Source organism: Bos grunniens, chromosome 11 (genome assembly GCF_055505025.1).
Source record: "Bos grunniens cultivar Pamir isolate PY7600 chromosome 11, Bosgru_T2T1.0, whole genome shotgun sequence".
NCBI classification, from domain to species: Eukaryota; Metazoa; Chordata; class Mammalia; order Artiodactyla; family Bovidae; genus Bos; species Bos grunniens.
In genome coordinates, this window is record NC_141175.1 from 27,009,585 (window position 1) to 27,026,978 (window position 17,394).

The window sequence follows — 17,394 nt, forward strand, 5'->3', positions numbered from 1 at the left end:
GTGTGGTCTTGCTAGGCGCTCGTCTGGGACAAGTGATGGGAGAGAGGGTGCTGGGTTGCGGGTGGTTGGCAGACTGCGAGATATGGGGCGGGAATCCGAGGAACACTGGGCGCCTACAGCTCGGAGCAGCTGGCTCCGAAGAATTATTGCAAGTCTGCACAACTTAAAAATCTGCAGTTTGGGGGCGGGAGGGGGAGCGCGGGGGTGGGTCCCCGAGCGTCCCATTTCGCCTCCGGGCGGTTCGCTGAGCGTCCTAGCTCAGTGCGGAGGGGCAGGCGGGGCCTTCTGGACCACACGCCGCCCTCGCCGGGGTTCTGGGTTTGTTCCGAGGCATCTCCTTCCGAACCCCTCGTCCATCCTTCGAGAAGGGGGCTGACTCGTCTTCCTTCCGCTCAGTGCACACGTCCGCCAGCTCTTCTGACTCGGTAAGTGGAGAAACGGAGCGTGTAAAACAATCTTGAAGACACTGTGCACGAGTCTTAAGGCAGCGGGGCTGGTAGTAAATAGGCAGGACCTGGGGCTGCTTCCTTCGCACTTGTTTTAAAACAAGTTGGGGGCCGCAGTCTTTGGGAAGAAAATTCTGGCAAATTCGCAGAGCTTTGCTTGCGGGCGGAGAGGCGTTGTGGGGGCCGCCGGGGCCGCAGAGGAGGTCACCGGTCTCCAGTAGGGTCAAGGTGCACTCATCCCCGGAGGGCGCGCAGGTGGGAGGCGCGGGGCGCGCTCCTGCTGCTCCCGCCTGGACCCGGCGCGCCGCCCCGGGGGTGACTCTGCACTTGGGTCCGGGCGGGGGCGCGCGCCCCGCGGGGCCGCCTCTCGGTCCATCCAACAGTCCGCTCGTCGCGCGGCCTGAGTCCCGCAGCCGGCGATCGCCCGCGGTACCGCGCCGCGCCCTGGGCCCCGAGCGCCGACTGTGAGCCTGAAGCCAGGCGGCGAGCGGAGCTGCGACCAATGGGGTGGCGGCCGAGCGGGGGGCCCCGCCCCGCCCCGCCCCGCCGGCGGCTCCCGGGCGCCGGGCTCCTGCCGGACTGGACGGACAGACCGACCGACGCGGGCCACCGGGCTCTACTCGCCGCCGGCGCGGCGGGCGCGGGGCCGCGCGGGGACGCCTGATCTCTGCAGCGCGGGCGAGTGGCCGCGCGGAGCGGAACCAGCCAAAGGCGCCCGGACGCCTGCAGGTACATGCTTGTGTCCCCTCCTCCCCGCGCGCTCCGGAGACTTCTCCGTGCGACCCTGCAACTTTCCCCATCATCTGCTGCCCAGCCCCGCGGTGGCCCAGGTCACGAGTGCACGACCCCCGCAAACCTACACCTGCCGGGCGCGCCTCTCTCCGGCGCGCTCCATCCTCTGGTCCCCAGAGCCCGTCGTCGCTGGAGCCCTAAGGATCCGCCTGTTGCGCGAGCCGCCGGCAGCCGAGACAGTGTCTGGGTCCCTTGGAAAGCCGCAGGGAGGGTGTCTAGAATCCATTCTTGGGCGCCGGGTGGGGGACGGATGGAGACGGGAGAATCGAGGAGCGGCTGAAAGGCGGCACTTGGCGGAGGGGCAGCCCTGGGGCGTTTCCTTAGCCTGGAAGCCGTTCCTTCTCTTCCTAGAGAAGAGGAGGAGGCGCTTTCCGGACGGCCGTAAGTGCTTCCCTGGCCGCCTGCTCCGCCTTCTTCCCTGTCACTCTTCCCTCCCCTTTGCCCCGCAGCAGTGCAGGGCGCCCCGCGACAGTTGCTGGGATGAGCGCACCCCGGGCGCAGGGTGCTGGCTTCGGTGCCGCGCTGCGCCCGGGGACCGCCGGCGCGCTCTGGCTAGGAGCCGCTTGGGGCTGGCAGGGCCCGGCCCGTGTCAGGTCGCCCGCCGAACGTGCGTCTGGATCAGTGGTCGTGATGGGAGTGGGTACTTCGGGGTCGCAAACTTCCATTTCCCGCGCTCGGCTGGTTGGCTGCCCGACTTCTCGAGGTGAATCCGCTGGCGAGCGAGCCAGACCTGCTGGCAGGGGCCGCGGCGAGCCGGGCTGGGCGCCTTTCGCATTGCAGGGATCATTTTGAACAACCTCTCCCCCCAACCCCCACGCACCCCCGCACCCCCCGCACCCCCCCCCCCCCCCCCGCGCGCTTCTCCTGCTCTGCCTCTTGTGGTCTCTTTTGGGAAAGGAGCACCCTTTGCGCCATTGGTGTCTGAGCGTCTCGGCTAGGGACCCTGAGACGGTAGCCTAGCTCTGGGAACCCAGGACAGGGGTGGAGGGCAACAGAGAAGCACCTCTACACGCCTAGAAGTCCTGGTTTGAGGCTGGGGCGTGGAGGGGGTGTTTCTCATCGCCCTCTGACTTGATTTTTGTCTTTCATCTCACACGCCCCCAGAAAGAGAAAAACCAGGTGAGAAAAACCAGATCAGAAACCTTCCCATCCCTTTTCATGTATTTGCTTAAGGGATTTGCATAAGCATTCGCTTAGAACTGGGTAAGTTACCTCTTTTTGCTCCCCTTTCTGACTACTTGCAAATACCTGCCCAGGTAAACAGAATGCAAGCATTTTCCTGAGCACCTGCCCTCTTGCTAAAGGCAGATGCACTAATCCTTCTCTCTGCACATGTCTCAGGCTGAGAGAGGGTGGCATTGATTCTGTGGTTGAACTTGCTGTACTAGGTATGTCTCACTCTTTCCCCGGGTGGTAAACTGCTTAAGGACATTGATTCACTCAGTATGTGTTTACAACCAGACCATGGGGGTTGGGCCAGGCCTTGGTCATATGCAGTAAGGTGAAGTTTCTGCTCCCAGTTTTTTTTTTTTCATTTCTCACCAGATTCCTTTCTTCTCCTGTTCTAATATTAAATTAGTCATTTCAAAACTAGGAATGATCAGTATTGGGGTAGGGAGAAGATGGTCATGAAGTACTCAGAAACTCGGAATCCAGAGCTTGCTGTGAATATTTTAAGGAGACTTGCAGAATCTGTTTTGCCTCTCTCTTGTGTCTGAGCCATCATTACCTGGAAAATCAGCCTGAACAAGAAAAGCCCTTAATGAATGCAGCAAAGCTAAGGTTTTCCTGGTCAAGTATGTGAGAGCAAATGGGGAGGTTGGAAGCAATCTTCGTTCTGTTCAGAAATATTAAAATATTAAAAAGCCAACGCTCTGACACTTGAGCTTGTCAGAAAAGCACCAGCTAAGTTTTTTCTTCTTCCTTATTACTTTAAAGAAAGAGAGGGAAGAGTGGGCACTTCAGCCACCTCTTCTGTGTTCAGTGAATTTTGCCTGTCACTGTCATCCTTCAGAGACTGCCTCCATGTTCTACCAGAGTTCTCCATCTGCCCTGTGTCTGGCGTTTGGGGCTGGGATGTGTGTCAGCTCCAAGAAAGCAGGCATCACAAGGGTTTTCCTCCTCCTCTTTTTTTTTGGCCATGCCTCGAGGCATGCGGGATCTTCATTCTCCAGTTCCCCAGATAAGGGATGGAACCCAGGCCCGCTGCAGTGGAAGTGTGGAGTCTTAACCACTGGACTGCCAGAGAAGTCCTCTTCTTTATCCTCCTGCAATGTGGGAGACCTGGGTTTGATCCCTGGATTGGGAAGATCCCCTGGAAAAGGGGATCCACTCCAGTATTCTGGCCTGGAGAATTCCCTGGACTGTATAGTCCATGGGGTTGCAAAGAATCGGACATGACTGAGCGACATTCACTTTTTATCACAATATCTATCTATATAAACAATAGCATTATTGGCTGGATACCATACGCCAGCTACTCTGCTTGGCACTTTTCCAGGCATTATCTCATTTAATCCTCAAAACACTCCCATTGGGAAGTGAGGCTTCCTTTCTTGGTCATAGTGTCTCTGTGGGAGCCAGCAATACATGGAGCCCATGCAGGGCGCTCTGAGCTGATGGGAGACCGCAGGATGGGGCTGGACCCAAAGTCTCACTAGCAGGCAAGGACAGCTACCCAGGGGGGTTGGAGGCAGAGGGAAGGGTGGGCGTGCTTACAGTCCCTGCTGATCAGGTGTCAAGAAGGTAGATCTGCCCAAGTACCACTTGTGTGAAAAACCTACTAAGACTGGGGACCTGGGTTCCAGCCTGATTTCTACCTGCTCATGGCTCCTAGACTTACTTTGCTTCTCATTTAGCTGTGAGGATCTTGCTGCTGGACATTGTTGTTACCCTGAACGAGGCACTATGTTGAAAGCTCTTGATGCATTAACTCATTTCATCCTGATGACAACCTTAGGAGATAGGCTGTTTTAACACCCCATTTTTAATGTTATTGGCTTAAAACAACAGAAAAAAAATATTCTTCTACAGTTCTGGAGGCTAGCAGACCCAAACCAAGTTTGCCCACAGGCAAGGGGAATCTGTTCTTGTCCTAGTCCAGTTTTGGGTGGCCCCAGGCATCCCTTGGCTTATTGCTACATAACTCTGATCTCTGCCCCCATGAATCACCCTATTGTAGATGAGAAAAAAGAGAGTTGAGTATCATGTGCAAAGTCACATAATGAGGATGATGGGAAGCTAGAATTCTGTCCCTTGCAGTCTGGCTGTGGAGCTGGAGCCACTGCTCGATTCCTTTTTGTGTATCCCTGTAGCCCTGACCCTGTGCCCTGTGCTTAGTAGGACTCAGGCTGGGCTTGTTTGATGGTGACCTTGAGAGGTGGCTTGCTGTTACGAAGCAACTTTTTGGTTGCTTCTCCCCTTGAAACTCCCCATCTCCCCACCCCCATTCTCCCCATCTCCCCATGAAAAGAAACTTGAAAACTATGCTAGAAAAATATTCTTTTTTCTTTGGCCAATATTATCCTCTCTCCAGTAGAACTCTGCCCAGCTGGTTGGGAAAAAGGGAAACAGACCATAAAGGTCATGGGGTAGGTAAACATTATGGCTATTTCCAGAAAGGATGTTTATTATCAGTGAGAAATCCAGGAAAATCACTGGGCAGTGCACTTTCTGCCAAATCCATTAAAAAAGCTAGCCAGTAACCAACTCACAAAAAATTATTGTGTGATTACCTGATGCTGGAAAAGATTGAAGGCAAAAGGAGAAGCAAACAGCAGAGGGTGAGATGGTGAGATAGCATCACTGACTCAATGAACGTGAATTTGATCTAACTATCTCTGTGAGATAGTGGAGGACGGAGGAGCATGGCAAGCTACAGTCCATTGGTTCACAAAGAATCACTAAGTACATGACTTAGTGACTAAACAACAACCACCACCACCTTGTGTCCAGTACTACAGGCACTAAGGACAGGCAGAATCTAAGATACATTCTGCAAGCTTGAACTTACAGCGGACTTGGAGACTCAAGACTAGCACGCCTAAGACAGAACTGCACAAGATGCTAAATATGAGTCCTGATAAAAATCACACTGACTTTGTCATCTTTGTCTAGCCTATTGCAGTTTGCAGAAACCTCACAAGGTTATCTCATTTCAGTTCTCACAGTAATCGAGTACAATAAGTGACAGGCTGAGGGAAGGTTAGGAAGTCCAAGTTGCAGATGAAAAAAATAAGGCAAAGTGAGTGAGACTTGGATTTGGCCATTTCTAGGAAATGGCATCCCAGTCCAGTATTCTTGCCTGGGAAATCTCATGGACAGAGAAGCCTGGAAGGCTACAGCCCATGGGGCTGCAAAGAATTGGACATTCCTGAGCTAGCAACACACACAGGAGTCTTCTGACTCCAGGTCCATCATTTTTATGTCTCACAAGGAGAGCAGTGGATGGGGAGGGTCCTTGGAGGTGGTGGAGTTTGAATTTCATCCTGAAGCTGGATTTTGGCTGTTACTCTTGGCTAGCTAGAATGCTTAGTTGGGGCAGGGGAGAAGAAGAAAGTACCTTTTACTGTTTTACTTTTGCATTCAGTGACCTGGTAGGTGAAACTTGGAGAGAAATCACAATTGTGATGAACACAACAAAAATATTTGGAGTGTGCAGTCAAATGTAGAAGCTGATTTAGAAAAAGTCCATCCTTGTCTTTATCATTTTTTAAGATCAGCCTTTTCAACTTTGTAACATACATCTATGGGCTATAAAAGTTAACTCCTCTTGCTAAGCTCTAAGTAGTTCCTAGATTAGTTTGTAGTATTTTTTTGTTTGCAGACAAGGGGGTCTTGCTCTCTTTGGGATCCTGCAGAGCCTTGCATGATGTTTGTTATTTTTTTCAAAAGTTTTCCCAGCACATTTCTGCTTACATCCTTTTGTCTAGAATTGTGTAAGAGGCAGAGAAAGAAAGCAGCTTTTTATTTAAAAATTAAATATAATTACTAAGCTTTTTAATTGTTGTATAGTTGATTAACAATGTTGTGTTAGTTTCAGGTGTACAGCAAAGTGATTCAGTTATACATATATATGTATCTATTCTTTTTTAAAAAATTCTTTTCCCGTTTAGGTTGTTACATAATATTGAGCAAAGTTCCTTCCTGCACCATGGTTTGTTTGGAGTAGATACCTTATAAAATTGTCTTTAATTGTACACGTGTTGGATGATAATGACCCAAGACCTCCTTTTAGCCAGTAACACTATAGATAAGCAATTCGCTCAAGTGTTCTTGCCTGGAGAATCTCATGGACAGAGCAGCCTGGCGGGCTACAGTCCGTGGGATCCCAAAGAGTTGGAAACGACTGAAGTGACTTAGCATTATAGATAAGCAGTTAGTCCTGATAGCAGCTGGCTTCAGTGTGCTTGCTGAAGTCCCCAACAAATGAAGCATCCTGCTGATGTCCTGAGCAGATCACCTGAGCCAGCTGAGCACCCAGCAGATGCTCACCCACTTTGACTTAATGATTAGCTTCTGTGGTCGTGTATATATCCTCTTTACATATACAAATTGGCACAAGCATTTATTCAACAAGTATTTGAGTATCTACCCTGAGTTATGTTTTAGGCTGGGGCTGGTGAGGAGACAGATGTTAAACAAATGAATGCAAACACTTAAGTAGTGGCAAGAGTTCTAAAGAATTGCATCTGGGAGAGTAGCAGGGATGGGGGTGCGGGCGCTCGTTTAGGTGGGGGAGCTGGGAAGACCTTACTGAGGAAGAGACTTTTCTTTCTGAGAGGTGAAGAGGAGTTTATTACATTGAAAAGGCAGAGAGAGAGAGATTTCCAGGCTGCGGAGGGTGTGAAGATTCTAAGACAGGAATAAACCTGGACAGTTGGAGGAACTCTAGGAGAATTGGCCAAGGTGCTGGGAGGAGTTCAGAGAGGGAGGCAGGGGCCAGGTCACCCTGTGCACTTAGGGCCAAGTTCAGGATCTTAAGAGCTTATCACTAGGGCTCTGGGGAGGAGTTCATGGATTTGTGGCAGGGGAGTGTCAGGAGCCAGTTTATGTTTCTAGAAGATCAGCCGTGAAGGCTGTGAAAATGAGAGTAGAGACGAAGAGATTGGAGAGGTTCTGGCGTGGCCATTGGGAGGCTAGATAGAGGCATGTTGGAGAGGTGAGACCTCAAGCCAGCTGGGACTGAGTGAGAAAGAGTAAGGAGTGAGGAAGTGGAGATCCTACAGGTGTAGGCCAGTTATCTAAGGGAACAAACACAGGTGAGGGCAGGGGAGGCTTGGCGTCTACGTCTGTCTGTGTGGAAGGCGACTGTGGCCGAGGTTAGGGAGCTGAGGCCAGCTCCTCGGTAAACCAACACACACCCATCTCTGAATGGGGAGTCATACAATACTAACACTTCTAGAAGATTAGACATTCCTCTGGCTTTGTCTCCAGTCGCTGAGTAAGTTTGAATGTGTTACTTGTCCTTCCCTGCTTTTTCTCCCCACAACCTGGCAATTTTATGATTAAAAAAATAGATGATCTTTCTACAAATATTCTTCTTCCATAGAGTCATTTAGATGTGTTAATTTGGATCATTTTTATAAATTGAATTAGGAGAACTATGAGTGGGTATGTGGGAACATTTGTGGTGAGATTCTAAGCATTTGGTCTTTGATGATCACCAGCAAGCTGCTTTCAAACTGACTTAAATGGAAAGACATCCGTGATCAGCGTGCTGCCGGGGAGATGCAGAGCCTCTCCCAAGATGTATGGGGGCGAGGCCTGATGGGGAGCGTCAGGCATGGCTAGAAGCCAGCTTTCTGCATCTTAGTGGAATCCTTCTTTACCGGGTCTTCCTCATCACATGGGACTGTTCCTCTGTACCCACGGGGATCCCGTAAAAAGATACAAGAGAGTGACATATGGTCTATCATCTGGGAACGCACGTGTAGCAGAATATGCTGGCCTGAAGATCAACAAGAAACATCACAGGGAGCCTGATGGAGTCTTGAAGAAATGATGGACTACCCAGTGACCAATCAATCGTTGAAGGGAAATGACAGCATAAACAGGACCATGGAATTGAAAATTACTCCAAAGATCAGTGAAGAGGCATCTGCCTCTTGAATGCTGCTTTCAGTAGTGCTGACTTATATCCTGACAAATCATTAGTGTGTTCAGATAAAAGAATGCCAGCAGACTAACATTTTGGGCTTGAACATGTTTGCATTTTTTTTTTTTGCTTTAATTCTTCTGTCATCTTGTTTGGCTTTCCTAAGTCCTGATTGGCCTGCCAAGGTGAACCTAAAATCATGTACTTGGGCTTCCCTAGTGGCTCAGATGGTAAAGAATCTGCCTGCAATGCAGGAGACCCCAGTTCCATTCCTGGGTTGGGAAGATCCTCTGGAGAAAGGAGGGGCTACCCACTCCAGTATTCTCTCATGGACAGAGGAGCCTGGTGGACTACAGTCCACGGGTTCGAAAAGAGTCAGACACAACTGAGTGGCTAACAGTTAACACTTACAGTTTACTTAAGGTAACAAATTTATTGGCTAAAGAGATGGGAGAACTCCAGGGCTAAAGACTGTAGTTTGCATATTTGGATTGCGAAGAGATGCCTGGATTCTGGCAAGGGTATTTCAGCATTTTGGTCTTTGAGGTCAATAAATCATACCTTCTGGATAGTGTTTTTCTTGTGGGTTCTTAAGATCCCAGTTTTCTAAGTGTGGTACCTTCATGAGGGGGTGTCATGAGAATCCACCTGCCAATGCAGGAGATGCGGGGTCGATCCCTGGGTTGGGAAGATTCCCTGGAGAAGGAAATGGCAATCCATTCCAGTATTCTAGCCTCGAGAATTCCATGGACACAGGAGCCTGGTGGGCAACAGTTCACGGGGTTGCAGAGAGTAAGACACAGCTGAGCGACTGAACAGCATCACCTCATGAGGACCCTGCCCACCCTCCTCCTCTTGGTGGTTAGCTCTTGCCTGGCTAAGATTTAGCCTCTTGGCTCTTTTAGGGTTGAACCTTCTTGGTGAAGCTTGTCTCCTCGTCCCTAAATGTGTAAATACAAAGTGTCATCATATAACAGTGTTTATCTATCTTTCTATCTTTGAGGAAGTATAAAAGGTATCAGTATCCTCATACCTTCTCATCACCTCCTGAAATCACACATCCTATGGTGTAGGCGCTCTGGATATGCAAAAATAGGAATCTCATGAAAGTTCATATGGTGCCTGAGAGCTTTACCTTTAAGCTGTTTCCCCAAGCTTCTGGATCTAATTAGAAATCAAATGTCAGCATGGTGCCTCTTTTTGGTGATGAGCCCTGAATTCCCTTCTTCCAGCTCCTCCAGACTTAAAATGTGGAAGCTGCAGCACACTTTGCCTTCTCATCTCATGTCTTTTATTCGGGGCTTTGAAGTAGAGAGTATCCAATAGGATGTACAGTTATGTAAGGGGACCCTCACAGCTCCTGAGTTAGCTTTTAGTTGCTTTTTTACCAGTTGCTTCTCTAAGAGCACACCAGCAAACCCTTCATTTGTAAGTTAGTATCAGCAACTTGGAAATAATCCCCACTTAAATGCTATTTCTGTTGCAGGGCAGGGCTGTGTTCCCTCCCTGTTATTTGACCTGAGGTCAAACTATGGTGGAGGTAAGGAAGATAATGGCGACCTCCTTCAAAAGTTCCCACGCACACACTGCTGCACTCAGGGCCCCCGACCCTGCACCAGGCCACCACCCACCCATGCCTCTGCCTGAGACTCCTGGACACTCACGGGGAAGTCTGGGCCAGTCTCTCATGGGGTCACTGCTCCTTTCTCTGGGTCCTGGTGTCCCAAAGGTTCTATTTGTACCCTCCAAGAGTCTGTTTCCCCAGTCCTGTGTAAGTTCTGGTGGCTCTATGGTGGGTTAATGGCAACCTCCTCCAAGAGGGCTTATGCCATACCCAGGTCTACTGCACCCAAAGCCCCTATCCCCACAGCAGTCCACTGCTGACCTGTACCTCTTCAGGAGACACCCAAACAAACAAACAAACAAAATAACAGTTCTGTCTCAGTCTCTGTGGAAGCTGGAATCAAGATTGCCAGGAGAAATATCAATAGCCTCACATATGCAGATAACACTACCCTTATGGCAAGAAAGTGAAGAAGAACTAAAGAGTGTCTTGTGCTCAGTCGCTTCAGTCATGTCTGACTCTTGTGATCCAATGGACTGTAGCCCACTAGGCTCCTCTGTCCATGGGATTCTCCAGGCAAGAATACTGGAGTGTGTTGCCATGCCCAGCTCCAGGGGATCTTCCTGACTCAGGGATCAAACCCAGATCTCTTAAGGCTCCTGCATTGCAGGCAGATTTTTTACTGCTGAGCCACCTGGGAAGCCCGTAGAGCCTCTTGATGAAAGTGAAAGAGGAGGAGAGTGAAAAAGTTGGCTTAAAACTCAACATTCAAAAAACAAAGATTATGGCATCTGGTCCCATCACTTCATGGCACATAGATGGGGAAACAGTGGAAACAGTGACAAACTTAATTTTTTTTTTTTTTTTTTGGTCTCCAAAATTTCTGCAGATGGTGACTGCAGCCATGAAATTAAAAGGTGCTTGCTCCTTGGAAGAAAAGCTATGACCAACATAGACAGCTTATTAAAAAGCAGAGACATTACTTTGTCAACAAAGATCCGTCTAGTCAAAGCTATTGTTTTTCCAGTAGTCACGTATGGATGTGAGAGTTGGACTATAAAGAAAGCTGAGTGCCGAAGAATTGATGCTTTTGAACTGTGGTGTTGGAGAAGACTCTTGAGAGTCCCTTGAACTGCAAAGAAATCCAACCAGTCCATCCTAAAGGAAATCAGTCCTGAATATTCATTGGAAGGACTGATGCTGAAGCTGAAGGAAGCTCCAATACTTTGGCCGCCTGATGCAAAGAACTGATCATTTGAAAAGACCCTGGTGCTGGAAAAGATTGAAGGTGGGAGGAGAAGGGGACGACAGAGGATGAGATGGTTGGATGGCATCACCAACTCAATGGACATGAGTTTGAGTAAACTCCGGGAGTTGGTGATGGACAGGGAGGCCTGGAGTGCTGCAGTCCATGGGGTCGCAAAGAGTTGGACACGACTGAGCGACTGAACTGAACTGAACTGAAATGCTATTAGATGTTGGGGTAAAGTTTCAGAATGCCCCATGAAGGCAGAGTTAAATTATAAGGAGTGGAACTGGAGGTGGTTTTGAGCAGTGGACATCTGGGACTGTGTGGTGTAGATAGGAGGGGATGGAGTTGTCTCTCCTGCATACAAGGTCCTGCCCCACACACCCATCTACACAGAAACACACCCTACACACCCTAGAGGAGGAAGGGTCCCATTAGTGTGGGCTGATTAGCTGATTGGACGAAGTAGACAGATCCACAAGAAGTACTGTATCGGGTAGAGAGTTCCAGTTTTAAGCATGAAAAGAGTTCTAGAGTTTCAGATGGTGTTTGCATGTTGTTATGAATGCTTTTAATACCATTGAGCTGTATACTTCAGAATGGTTGAGAGGGTAAATTTTAGGTCATGTATATTTTACTACAGTAAAAAAATCAGAAAAAAAAAAAAAAAGAAATTGAGATTGCATTGCTGTGAAATTGCATTTTCAAATGTTTTGGTCTCAGGACCTGTATATGCTTAAAAGGTTTTGTTTTAAGCTTTTGTTAATGTGAAAGTCACTTAGTCATGTCAAACTCTTTGCAACCCCATGGACTATATAGTCAGGCTAGACTATATTCTTCAGGATAGAATACTGGGGAGGGTAGCTGTTCCCTTCTCCAGGGCAGCTTCCCAACCCAGGGATCAAATCCAGGTCTCCCTCATTGCAGGCAGATTCTTTTCAAGCTGAGCCACCAGGGAAGCCCAAGAATACTGGAGTGGGTAGCCTATCCCTTTTCCAGGGGATTTTCCCAACCCGGGAGTTGAACTGGAGTCTCCTGCATTGCAGGTGGGTTCTTTACCAACTGAGTTACCAGGTAATGTTTATATTAGAAATGAAAATAGATACATTTCAAATTAATCATTAATTCATTTAAACTAACGATAATCTCATACCATGTTAACACAAATGGCATATTTTTATGAAAAATAACTATCTTTTTTTAAACAAAATAATTATAAGTGACATTGTTTTACACTTTTACAAATTTATTTGTCTAGGTTAATAGAACACAATGGAATGCTTAGATTTGCTTCTCTACTAAGTCTGTTATGTTCTCAAACTATATCCTATGGAAAAGTCCATAGGACACTGGTGAGAGAATGAGAAGGAAACAGGAAAATAACATCTTAGTTTATTATGAAAATAGTTTTGACCTCATGAACCCTTTAAAGAACCTTAGGAACCCCAGAGGTCCCTGATGACACTTTGAGAACTACTTGGCTGGCTTGCGTGCATGCTCAATCATGTCTGACTCTTTGCAACCGCATGGACTGTATAGCCTGTCAGGCTCCTCTGTCCATGGGATTTCCCAGGCAAGAAGAATGGAGCGTGTTGCCATTTCCTCCTCCAAAGATCTTCCTGACCTAGGGATTGAACTCATATCTCCTGCATTGGCAGGTGGATTCTTTACCACTGAGCCATCGGGAGTCACTTGAGAACTACTGCTATAGAATAAATCCACAGCCAAATTAACTTTTGGTTATGTTATGTTTTTATCTCTTTTCATGTCATACTGTCTGATTTGGACCTTCACAATTCCCTGTATTGTTTATCTATGATTCCAAGTGAAAAAACTAGGTGGCTCCTGAGAAAGAGAAGTATCATATCATTCGTTGTTTTCAGGTGTGCATTCCTATTTACTGTGGGGTGAGGACTTCTGCTTAGAAGGTCAGGAAGAAAGTCTGCACTGGTCCAGAGATGGTGCCAAAAGCCATCTCTGGGGCTCTGCCCATGTCACTGCTGTGCTTGCCAGAGGGCTTGGGGTCTCTCATTTTCTTCCTTCCTATTCTACCCCACCTTGTTCTTCCTTGTATGGAGAACTCTGAAACTCAGAGAGAAGTGAGGATGTAGACTGGAGAAAGGAGAGATGTGCAAATTAATTTTAATAAGTCAAATTGAAAACTCTTTTTTAACTCACTTTTTAATAAGTAACAATAACAATTGATGAAAGCAACCACAGGATTGGAGACAATATTTGTTCTAGCCATATCTGACAAAAGAAATTCTAGGGCTTTTAGGAATTTTTAATTTCTATGCTAGTCTACAGTTTGAGTTTGCGAGAGGTATCTATGATCATAGGGCTTCCCTGGTGACTCAGATAGTAAAGAATGTGCTTGAAATGCGGTAGACCCAGTTTCAATCCCTGGGTTGGGAAGATCCCTTGGAGAAGGGAATGGCAACCCACTCCAGGATTCTTGCCTGGAGAATTCCAAACTGGGGCTTCCCGGGTGGTGCTAGTGGTAAAGAACTCACGTGCCAATGCAGGAGATGTAAGATGCAGATTTGATCAGTGCATCGGGACAATCCCCTGGAGTAGGAGTGGCAACCCACTATAGTATTCTTGCCTGGCGAATCCCATAGACAGATGAGTCTGGCAGGCTATAGTCCATAGGGTCACACAGAGTTGAACATGACCGAAGCGATTTAGCATGCACACATATGATCAAAGGGAAGAGTTTATAATCAAATATGGGGATCTCTATGTTATTGGCATTTTTGTTATTTGAGTGTTAAGTATTTGCTCAAGGGTTGGCAAATTTTTTCTATGAAGCACAAGATAGTAGTATTTTAGAATTTGAGGACCATGCATTTTTGGTTATATCTACAAATGGTCCTGACATGATATTTTGACTTACTGTTTTTCAACTTTAAGATGGTGTGAAAGCGATACACACTCAATAGAAACTATACTTTGAATTTTGAATTTTGTCTTTTTTCTGGGCTTGGGATATCCCATTAGATTCTTTCTCATGATGTTGGGCAGTGGGAGCCAGCTGCAGCTCCCACTAGGTCACGTGATTCTGACTCGCATCCCCTGGGGATCTCATTATTTTATAATTTCTTTATATTGATAAAGTTTGGAGTGAGTCATAGTGGATAGTTCTGGGCAAAGCGTTAAAAAAAAAAGTCCTCCCAGCTTGGTTTCCAGGAGCTGGATGTGGATATTTGTGAAGCATAAAAACATTTTTTCTCCCTTCCAAATAATGGATTAGATGTTATATAAACCATCATATTTAAAATGTTAAGTGAAACTTCTTTTTTCACTCCATGAAATAAATAGTCTCTGTGACAGCTTACTACAGCAACAGACATTTGGCTGTCTCAGAGTTTTGTTGTAAATATGTTGAGGATTTATGATTTAGCAAAATCTGTGACTTCTAGCTGCAATAGATGCTTTTCTACAATCCTTTGGAAAGACCTTGATGTATCAGGGGCACAGACTAGGTAGAAATGATAGCTTGGTCAAACATTCTCATCCCACATCCTGGAGCCTCCAGGGAAGACTGTATAGTGTTAAGGCACCCTCTGAGCAGGCTTCTCACTCTTGAGCAGGTGAATCCTTGCTTTTTTTTACCGTTAGGTGGAACATTCATTTAGTCAGGATCCCACCAGACATCTCCCACTTGCCTGCTGATATCCCTGTGTGTCGGTGATATTGCTGAGAAGTACAGATCTGTAAGCACCGAGTATCATGCCTGTGTAGCTAGAGATGTGTGCGTGGATGTGTGGGCACATCAACATGTGTGCAGTGCCTCAAAAGACAGTGTCTTGGAAGAGATGACACTGGAGCTCGTTTCTTGAAGACCAAACAGGAATTAACTGAAAAAGGAGGGAATCAAGGGGGCAACTTCAGTGAGATTTGGGAAAGAGAGTGTGCTCTGTGGCTGGGGATGGGAAGGAATATGTTGCAGCCCAGGAAGAGGGGTTGGAAGTAGATGGGTGGAGACAGTGGTCAGAGATACAGGTGGGGATGTTCTGGCTTTGACATCTGTGGAAAGAAGTTTGAACTCTGTCCTGAACACACTGGGGAGCTACTGTAGGTTTATGGAAAGTATAGACGCATTGTGACATGTAGTTTAGGAAAGTCTCTGGCTGCTTGTGGAGAGGGAAGGGGTGTTTGTGAGAGGTAGGGGTGAGATGATGTCACTGACTTGACTATGAGTAGGATTTGGGGCATTAGGAGACCTCAGTCACCCACAGAGGTAATTTGACCTGATCCTTGAGACCTGAAATTCCTTAGACTTCTATAGTATTCATGTTGTTGTTTTTAGTCGCTCAGTCCTGTCCCACTCTTTGTGACCCCATGGACTGTGGCCCACCAGGCTCCTCTGTCTATGGGATTTCCCAGGCAAGAATACTGGAGTGGGTTGTCATTTCCTCCTCCAGGGGATCTTCTTGCCCCAGGGATTGAACCCGAGTCTCTTGCATTGGCAGGTGGCTTCTTTACCACTGAGACACCAGGGAAGCCCATACATTATTCATACTCATATTTATATTTATAGTTCTAAGGTCGAGAGTGGAGAACTCTGTGGGAAAGTTGAATGGACTTTTCAGCCACACATCAGTTTCCTCTTCCTGCAACCCTCTCATTTCCTTTGGGTAATTATTCCTCCCTGTCTGGTTGTTGTCTTGGTGGGATGGTGGTTGTTAAGGATGCCCCTGAGATTCCTTCTGCCCCGGTCCAGCCACGGGACAGACAGACGGTTCGCCCAGCCTGTCAGGCGTCTGTCAGTGGAGGGACGGCCGGATGGAGGAGCCTCCTGGCGTGTTCCTTGCTCTCCCTGGCCAGACCGCTTCTTCTGTCAGTTGTTTCTGTCTCTATGTCCTCCAGAAGTGCCCCGGCTCCTGTCTGTGGCCACGTGTGGATCTTCAGGCTTCTCTTTGGCTCACAGAGCTTCAAAGAGCCTTCTGTTTGACACAGATTGGATTTGTCAGTGAGCCAGCCCAGTTGCTGTTGTTTGTATCCAAAGAGCCCTTGGTGTTATGAGAAGTGTCCAGAGGCCTCACTTCATACCTGAGCATGAAGACTAACCTCACAGCATTTCCTACTGGTTTTGAAAGGGGAACAGGGCAAATGCAAGAAGGGTGTTGGCTGGAAGTGAGTGAGGGCTGTACTGAAAGAGACACAGGAGACTAAAGCTCTGCCGGTGAATTTTGCTGGCCTCTCATTGTTGCTGTGGGTGAACCTGATGCAGGTGTGTCTACCTGGGGGGCTGGGGTGGGGGTCAAAGTAGCATCAAAGAGATGGGTCAGTCTCTGTGTACTTATTCCAAGTCTTACTCAGCTGACACTCAGGGCTCTGGCAATGGTTAATGATAAAATAGAATAAGTATTTATATAGTGCTGTTCTTAGGTGGTGCAATGGTAAAGAATACACCTGTCAATGCAGGAGATGAGGGTTCGATCCCTGGGTGGGGAAGATCCCCTGGAGGAGGAAATGGCAGCCCACTCCAGTATTCTGGCCTGAAAAATCCCATGGACAGAGGTGCCTGGTGGGCTGCAGCCCATGGGGTCACGAAAGAGTCAGACATGACTAAGCATGCATGGCCTTGGTCTTAGTTAAGTTTTGGGCAGATTCAGACTCAAGCAGTGTGGATCCAGAGTTTATCCTGAAGGCCAAGGGAGCCATCAGAGCATGTTAAGGTTGTGCATTTTATTTATTTATCTTTTTTCCTTTAAAAAAATTAAATTGGAGGATAATTGCTTCACAATCTTGTGTTGGTTTCTGCTATATGACAACGTGAATCAGCCTTAAGTGTACATGTGTCCCCTCCCTCTTGAACCCACTCCCTCCCATATCCCACCCCCTCTAGGTTGTCACAGAGCACCAGTTTGAGTTCCCTGTGTTATACAAGGCTGTGCCTTTTAGAAGGTAGCTTTAGCTTGGATGGAAGAATGAATTTGAGAGTAGAGAATGTGGACAGGCCTGGGTGGGGAGGACAGTCAGAAGTCTATTGAGTAAATCATGGAAAACACTGTGTGTCTGAATTGAAGCAGAGGCAGGAGAGAGGGGAAGGAAAGGGACTTGAGACATGTTTGGGAACAGAGGATGAAGGGAAAGTGTACACGTGTTTTATTTCAAGGTCCCATTGGGACATTCGAATGGATACATCCAGTAGGCAGTTCCGTGAATCCACAAGGTAGGAGGGGCTCTGGGCTGGAGATTCACACCTGGGCTCTTGAGTCGAGTGAAATTTTCAGGGAGA

The 17,394-nt window shown here is 47.8% G+C and overlaps 1 protein-coding gene across 12 annotated transcripts in view; it reads left to right on the forward strand.

Moving 5' to 3' along the window:
- The first annotated feature begins 234 nt into the window (after window positions 1-234).
- The window catches only part of KCNS3 (potassium voltage-gated channel modifier subfamily S member 3), a 47,973-nt gene continuing 30,813 nt past the window's right edge, over window positions 235-17,394 (forward strand). For 4 of the 12 annotated variants that reach the window (XM_086323577.1, XM_086323578.1, XM_086323576.1 and 1 more), the window contains exon 1: window positions 1,028-1,175. The gene's annotated coding sequence lies outside the window, so the exon portion shown is untranslated. Of the gene's footprint in view, window positions 426-1,027; window positions 1,176-1,587; window positions 1,942-7,556; window positions 7,681-12,079; window positions 12,194-17,394 lie in introns of those variants that run through there. The other 8 variants (XM_086323579.1, XM_086323582.1, XM_086323580.1 and 5 more) reach the window with 6 other exon arrangements.